Raw genomic sequence first — 7,640 nt, 5'->3', positions numbered from 1 at the left:
ATAACCTTGCGACCTATGCTAACTCTCGCATCAGATCATCTGCCCATAATTATCCCGACTTTATTTCTATGGACAACCGCACCTTTGGTAACTTTAGCCAAGCAAACTGGCTTCACAGAATTTACCGAAAGCACCTTCACCGCACTACCCTTTCTTATGAACGTCATCGTTGGCGAGCGTCAATTCCACAAGGTAATCGCTGCTGCTACTGCTCGCTTCATACCAGCTGGAAGAATCCCAATTTCCCAGCCGAATTAGCAAACGAGCGCGACACCTTACGCCATTACGATCCCTGCGATCCCCGAATAAGGGATTTCAATTTGGTAACTCGGCAAATGGTAAATCAGCAAACGCGGCCTAAATGGATAGAGCACCTGAAGTCCTGTAAAGTAAACTGCTACCTCTCCGACATTTCTCGTTTCTTCTCTGCAAGGAGTCTGACACTCTCCCTCACTAAATCCACAGCGACCATATTCATAAACTGGACGAAGGAGTACAGGCTAGATCTGAACATTTCAGTCGATGGCACAAAAATTCCGAAAGTCAATAACCCTAAAACTTTAGGGGTTACATTTAACAGTCTGTGCTCCTTCACTCCTCATACGACCGCGATAACTGCCAAAGTACAGAGCCACAACAAAGAAACGTTGTTGGCAATATACAAGGCAATCGGCCGGCCGGTCCTAAACTATGCATCACCAATATGGTCGCCTAGATGTAGTGCAACGCAGACGAAGAAGCTTCAAACTTGTCAGAACACTGCACTCCGGACTATCACGGAGTGCCTCTTGGTGTCCCCAATAGAACACCTGTACAGTGAGGCCCTTATGCTTCCGGTTAAGGAACATAACGAGCTCCTATCCAAGCAGTTTCCGCTGGGGTGTTTTCGTAGACCGCCTCCTAGGAACATCAAGAGGTCATTCCTAGATTACGTCGACGACATCCGACAGTACGCCGACCGGACTTCGGACGCAACGAACTATAGACAAGCACTGACCGCCATTCACAGTGGAGCCATTAACACTTTCATCGGCTCCCTCTCAGTGAATGGCGTACTAGGAGGCAAACCACCTCCCATAGCAGACGTAGAGCTCGAGTTGCCTCGCGAAACCAGAGTGACGCTCGCACAACTTCCTTCTGGATATTTATTTATTTTATTTTTTTATTTATTTAAATGCCAATCGGCAATATACATAGATATAATAAAGAATTCAAGTATTATACAAAAGTAGCTAGGGTATATTAGTGTAATATCTGGAAAATATTCAAATAATTGTAAGTTAATATGTAATTCAGACGTGATTTTGATGTAATTCAGACGAGCAGGTGTCTCTTGGTGTTTTCGGTAAAAGCAGCGTATGTTCCTCCATAGAAATCAATTTCACCTTGAAGTGAATTTACTAATTTAGCCAGTCTATTCTGAGGACCATGGATAACATAATTTTTCTTGGATTTCGATGTTTTTAGTAATCTATTTCGCCTCAGGGTAAGACCAGCAGGGGCGAGTTCAAAACTGCTTAGGATCTCATGAGCATCAGTGATGTTATTGACTAAGTTGTAGAAAAAGCAGAGGTCAGCGACAGAATTTACGCTGCACCTTTTCAACTTTATCGATTGTCGTGTTAGTGTAGGGAGTGAAGCCAGGATTCCGAAATACATATAACGTCGTACTGGTTAGCCGCTAATGCTGTTTGAAATGTTGAGAGTTTTGTACGCAGACCTCTGACGTTGTGGTAGCACAGGTGGACGTAAGATACTTTCTTCTTGCTCGTTGAGCGAACGAAAATTTCTTTTAAGGATTCTTGGGACACCATGGATATATTTAATTGTGTTACTGTCATCACCACTCTTCACGATTGAATCAAGCTCTTGACGCAAATTTTTCAGATAAAGTTGTTGAGAGGGAGTTAGATCAGTCTTGAAAATAAAACCTGAGTTTTCGTCTGTTGGTCTGTATTTGATAATGGAAAGCTGCTGAGCGGGTGGTAATGTGAAGAGGACGTGTACGTCCAGGTGTAGGACGACCCAGTCTACGTAACTTGAGTTCAGTGGCCTCATCCTTGAGACTGGGAGGCAAAGCTGTGACTAACTTTGTTCTGTCAATCTCTAAACGGTCCTTTCCAGCAGCTTTATCAGACTCAGGAATATTTAGGGAAATCTCGTTGGTTTCACGGCGTTTTCGTTCCGACTGTTCAGTGAAAAACTCTTCCTGGCTGGTAGGCAGCCTCATATCTACGTTTAGCTTGTCTTCAACTGATGTAAGTTTGTCATCCAGGGTAGAACATTGATTTGATAGCGAGACGCTTTGTTCTGACAGTTTGCTTACCTCTTTTCTTAAGTCCTTGATTTCACTTAGAACTGATTTTTTTAGGTCCCTGAACTCACGTTCATAATTTGGTGTAAAACGTTCAAAGTGTCTCTTGAGTAAGGTTTCAATATCCTTTGACGGTGGCGGATCATCTGATGCATCCTCATCGGAAACCAAAACATCACATGTCTTAACACTAATGTCACGTGCACATGAGTCACAGTTCCAAACTGTTCCTTTTTTCTTAATGCTGTTGGCGATGGATTTAAACTCATCGGATGAAAGGTTGGTGCACTTTGAGTGAAACCAACGTCGACAAGCCGCACATTGAATACTTGGCTGCGTTTTATCCCGGATTATGTCTGAGCAATAACCACAAATCTGTTGTGTTGTATTTACTTTTTTGGGTGGCATTTTGTAAGTACACGATACAGGAAAAAAGATATGTTCCAAATAATTCCGGAGTAATTTTTTATTTTCGTGTATTATCAATGCATTCATTCACTCTATGATGTCTAATTCACAATCAATGTTAATGTTTGTTATGCTTTTTATTATTACACCTCACAATATTACGTCGCACACACCTTTCTTTGTTGTACGAAATTCAATTATGGTTCAATATCAAAATTTTATCGAACTTTTCTTTGTACATCCTTTATATTTTCTTATAAGAATTATTATTACCTTTTAAGGAAACTTATATGAGGCATTTATTTAATATTCTTTCACTTTTATATATACGATTGATGTAATATTTTCAGATATTACGGAGCACGTTTCACTATGCACACTGCACATGTTTACAGCTACCTAACCTAGCAGGTTAACCTCCTACTTATCCAGAATAGACCCCGACATTCCAAATATGTCCTGCATGCAATTAGTCTTCGCATGACACTAACCACCTCTTTGCATGCCCAACGAACCCCACTCATCTAACACCCATTTCCCTATGGTCCGACCCCGTCGAAACAGCGTGTTTCCTGAACCTCCCGTTAGATGACCTCGACGACAACCAAACTATAACATATCACCCAAGTAGAGACTAGGTAACCGTTACAACAACAAAAGGCCCGTATGCTTCCGGTTAAGGAACACAACAAGTTCCTACCCAAACAGTTTCTCTTGGGATGCTGTCGCAGAAACCACCCGTGCAGTCGTCTGCTTTAAGCGCAACCGCCTCCCAGGAACATCATGAGGTCCTTCCTTCATTACGTCGACGATATTGAACAGTACACCGACCAGACTTCAGACGCAACAAACTTTAGATAAGCACTGACCGCCATTTACAGTGGAGCTTTTAACACACTCGCCGACTCCCTCTCAGTGAATGGCGTACTTAAAGTCAATCCACCACCCATCGCTGACGGAGAGCTCGAGTTGCTACGGGAATCTAGAGTGACCCTTGCGCAACTTTGTTCTTGGTACTGTAGCAGGTTAAACTCCTACCTATCCAGAATCGACCCCGACATACCAAATATATGTTCAGCATGCAATGAGTCTCCGCATGACATTAATCACCTGTTTGCATGCCCAACATACTTTCTCCGTTAGATGGCGTCGCCGACAAATAAACCGAAATTTACCACCCAAGCGGGGATTAGATAACGGTTGCACCAACAAGAACATAATCTTCAACAACACTACCCTGCTCTAGCACTTAGTTGAAAAGGAAATAAATACAAAGCAATATATAGCAATATGCATATAGTAATTGTTTCTTTTAAACTTTTTTCACGTTCGGTTTTGTATTATGTTTTTACCAGAATTTTTTTTTTAACTCCTTCTAAACATATGTTTTTTTTATGTTGTTATTTTTTACGTTCTGTTTTCACCACAATTTTTTTGTAACTCCTTCTTCATATGTTTTTTTTATTTTGTTCATTAAACTGATTACTGACAAATCCCCGTTGTTCGTTATTTAAGGTACTCAATGTAAAAAATTTGCTGTTTGCTATGTTATAAGCGGTTTTCCTTAAAACGATCATTCGTTATTTCGGAAGACTTTGGTATATAAGTATGAATGATTTAATCATAGCTGGCCAATATTGTATATTTCTATATTGAATATCTACATATACTTTATTTATTGGAATTTTTATTAAAAATTGATTCCTCTGGTTTATTTTAGCACAAAGTTGAAAGTGAAGGATTTCTTCAAAGTAACCCAAAATCTTTTGTTTGGTAAGAAAATGTTATCAGCTGATAATTTTATTTATAGGTAACCCATGTTAACAATTTGTTTGGTTACCAAAGCGGTGTTAGGGTAACCAAACAATATGTCACGGGAAGTAAGCAATGTTAAAATTTCTAAACAATTTTTGACGTTTCTTAACTTGTAGCCAAAGTAACAACCGTAGATAACATACCTATGTAAAGTACCATGTTAAATATTGTCGCCCTCAACTTATGAGTTGTGTACAAACTTGCATGCATTTGTTTTAAAAATATAAGGTAGATACTTTGCTTTAACAAATACAAAAGAAAATAATGTTTAATTATTTTTTATTCATTTTAGATATTTGCAAAGTTCTCAAGCTGGACTTCAATATCACCATATTAGTTTTTAAGTCATAAAATTTAAGTTACTTGTTAGTAATAAGTACTAAATTAATTATTTTAATATATTACTGTTTAATTAGGGTACATGTATGTACCTAATGTGTGAATATTAACAATTGGTAAATTAATGTAACTATTATTATAAACTCCTAGAATACCCCGGCAAGCCTTGCTGTGGCTAAGGTATAATTAAATTATATTGAGTAAAATGTTATTATTAAAACTAATTTCACAATTTTTTTCTGTCTATATAGCTCGATTACCGAGCCAGTTATGATTTGAATAATTATTTTGTGCGACTGGGAAAATACGGGAAATTAATTAATTTTGTCCGTGTACAATAGTGCTAAAATTGGCTGGAAGTTTAGGGCATTTCGTATGTGGTTGCAGTTAGTATATGAAATCTAACTTCTATTCTAAAATCTAACTCATAGTATACATATTTTATTATTATTAAATACTTACGTTAAAATGAAATCATCACTGGTATTATTAATATTACCGTCAAAGTCGGTACATTTTATTGTGGCGAGTAATTTTCAAAAATTAGTAAATTAGTGCGATAGAATTTTATTAAGTAACCACATTTTCGAACAAACGATGCTCTTTCAATATAGTCTATGGCTGTGTCATCGTAGACATTCGTTACGCGCGTTTTTTAAAATATGCAAAATTAAATGTATTTTTTCAATTTTTCTGAGACATTTTCTTAATATTTTTTCCATAAGAACCTTCTGCAGAGTATAAGAAAACTAAAAAAAAACAACAACAGCCAAATCAGTCCATCCGTTGTCAAGTTATGGCGTGACAACGGGAAACGGGTTTCATTTTTGTATATATAGATAGATATATAGAAGTTTAAATTTCAATATTAACTATTTATTAACCATTAAGAGGTTTTAACCAATAAAATTATGGTAATTTATTTATTTAGTTCAATAATGTGGTATATATATAAATCTTGTGTAAAAAAGTTATTGTAAGGAAATTAAGATTGTAATGAATATATGTATAAATGCTAATATTTGAAATTTACTCTACAATAATCATTTGTAAAATTTTAAAAGTTATTGAAAGAAGTAAATGTAGTTTTTAATATTCTGTTTACATATAAACATGCATATAGATGCCAATAATTAAAAGCTAAACTAAAGCTTGTAAAAATAGAACCATAATGCAAATTATAAAAAAAAACGAATGAGAATTTCAATTGTTTCAATGAAAAGGAAAAAGGTAACCGAGACGTTAGGCAGTGGTAACCAATGAATAACCAAGCAAATAACCTATAGAGGAACGGACCCGGATTTTTCTCGACAAAATTATGTCGCTACAACAACAACAACTACGACGTAACCGCCGTTCCCACGACAGTCGGGTCTACGTAACCGGAACGGACCCGGATTTATTCCGGCCAAGGACTGTCAACTCGGCAGAATTCTGCCGCTACAACAACAACAACAACAACGACGTAACCGATCAACCAGTTTTCTGTAACTTATAGGTAAGCATAGCTATAACTAAACAAACTATTTTCAGTAACAGATGGTTAACCAAACTAATAACCAATGAAAAAACCGCTCCCACGACCGTCGGGTCTACGTAACCGGAACGGACCCGGGTTTACTCCGGCCAGGGACTGTCAACTCGGCAGAATTCTGCCGCTACAACAACAACAACAACAAATCGCTGTTTACCAAAGAGTAACAGAGTATTCCAAATTAGTTGGCAAAGCAGAGCAGTAAAATATATGTAGCATTTACGCTAAAGCAATGAGAGAGTCTTTGAGGCTGCAACAAAAGTAAACCCATCGGGTAATAAATTCAATAATTACTGATAATCTACCGGTAACCAGTTAGCTAATTTTTACCTGGCTTGTAGGATAGATTATCTATTAATAAAACTTACGATCTTTACGTAGCTATCGAAAAGCCTTCCCTCCTCATAAAATCGAGTATTTCATGGATCATGCCCTGAAGTCCGCTGCAGTGTAACTGTAGGAATTTGATGAGTCGCTGTAAAATAGAAGTAACCCTGGAAGTGAGGGACTGATGTAGTTTGGCGATACCATTGTTTGTCGTTTCGTTACAATTCACCTTCAGAGCATATATTACCCTTCAGACAGTTAGTTTTTTATTAGTTTAACTATAGCGGTGTCTATAAACTAGTCTCATAGCCAAAAAATGGTCATTTGCGGCTTATATATTGAATACTATTGTTTCTCATGCCCCCAAACATTTCAACCAATCATGTTCAAAATTAGATCTGAAGTTCAGATCTCAACTCCTTGGAAAAAAACTTTCAAGGTATTGATCAGTTATTTATAATAATATTTAAGGCATCGCCACGCAAATGGGGACATAAATATTTGTTATATTTTTCAAAATTCGAAAAATACAAAATATTCTATACAAGAACTTGTTTTTGATAGGTCAGCTTGTATGGCAGCTTTATGCTATAGTTATCCAAGCAATTAGGAGATTCCACCATTGTCTTGGATAATGATTTACGCCGAATTCCGTGAAAATATCTCGTCAAATAAACAAGTGTTTTAAGCAAGGACTTGATTGTGATCTATCGGCTTGTATGACATGCTATAGTAGTCCGATATCGACAGTTCCGCCAAATGAGCAGCTTGTAGATAAAAGAACGTGCGCAAAATTTCAGATCGATATATCAAAAACTGACGAAGTAGTTCGAGTATATACACACAGACGGACATGGCTAAACCGACTCAACTCATCATGCTAATCATTTATATACATATGTA

Source organism: Bactrocera oleae, chromosome X (assembly GCF_042242935.1).
Source record: "Bactrocera oleae isolate idBacOlea1 chromosome X, idBacOlea1, whole genome shotgun sequence".
NCBI lineage: Eukaryota > Metazoa > Arthropoda > Insecta > Diptera > Tephritidae > Bactrocera > Bactrocera oleae.
Note: the sequence above shows the minus strand (reverse complement) of the source record.